We start from the raw sequence: 1077 nt of genomic DNA on the forward strand, positions 1-1077 counted from the left end.
TGTCATTTTATCCCCGTCTCCCTCTTCTCCCCCACAGCTCTTTTCCTGTTACTCAATTCAAGCCTGTCCCTCATTTCATCTATCCCAATTTGCCCTTTTAATCTCAATTTTCTCTTTTCCCATTCATTCTTCCTCTTAAGGATCTAGTCCAATTAATCAATTGTATTTACTGAGCACTTACTACATGCAGAACACTGTACTAAGAACTTGGGAGAGTACAGTCTAACAATATAATGTATACATTCCCTGCCCATAGTGAGCTTACAGTGCTCTTTACATAGTAGGCCCTCAGTAAGAACCATAGATTGAACTGAATTTTCCCCAATTTCTGTGGGACGCTCCTGGAGTGACAGAAGGAGAGCTATTAGGAGACAAAAAGAAGAACCTTCAATTGCAAGGAAGATCGCCACTCCACAGTGATTATCTGTGAGACTTGGCTATTGCTAATTCTCCAATGACACCTCTCAGGGTTGCACCTAGAGAGTTTCCAGTACACTACCAGTCTCAATTATGGGAGGGAGAGTCAAGCAGAGGCATATCTATTCCATTCCTAGCTTGGGCAGTGGCTAGCAAGTGGAAGGCAATCTGCTACAAGTCAAAACTCACCTGTGCTGGGCAGAAGCAGCATGGGAGAGAGTCAAGGGTAGATACACAAGTTTTCTGCATGGAAGGAGACAGTGGTAAAACACTTCTGTATTTTTACCAAGAAAACTCTTGTGGATACAGTACTAGAACTATTGCAGAGGGAGGTGGGGTGTTCTGGGAGAGACGTATCTATGGCGTTGCTATGTGTCGGACACGATTCAACAGCATAAGACAACAACAACAATCCTTCAATTAGTCCCACCCAAAAAATAGTTTACTGGTTTTCCTTTTTTTTTTTTAAATAAAAGTTTGGTTGTCATTAAAAGCCACTTGTCATGCCCTAGGAAATCCAAGTGCCATGGCTTAACTTACTGAATCTAGATTCAAGTGGAATTTCTGTATATCCTGAACGGGAGACTTGTAGTGAAGAGGTCGGGGCAGGGAATCAGCAGATCTCAAGACAAAGGGTAATGACCTGTTCTCCATTGGATG

The 1077-nt window shown here is 42.5% G+C and overlaps 1 non-coding gene across 1 annotated transcript; it reads left to right on the forward strand.

The window, feature by feature from the left end:
- The first annotated feature begins 458 nt into the window (after positions 1–458).
- LOC119933794 lies at positions 459–596 on the forward strand. The gene has a single exon (XR_005452666.1). It is a non-coding gene; the product is annotated as a small nucleolar RNA SNORA7 (small nucleolar RNA).
- Positions 597–1077: the final 481 nt, after the last annotated feature.

The sequence above is a fragment of the Tachyglossus aculeatus genome, chromosome 10, assembly GCF_015852505.1.
Source record: "Tachyglossus aculeatus isolate mTacAcu1 chromosome 10, mTacAcu1.pri, whole genome shotgun sequence".
In the NCBI taxonomy this organism is placed as follows: Eukaryota; Metazoa; Chordata; class Mammalia; order Monotremata; family Tachyglossidae; genus Tachyglossus; species Tachyglossus aculeatus.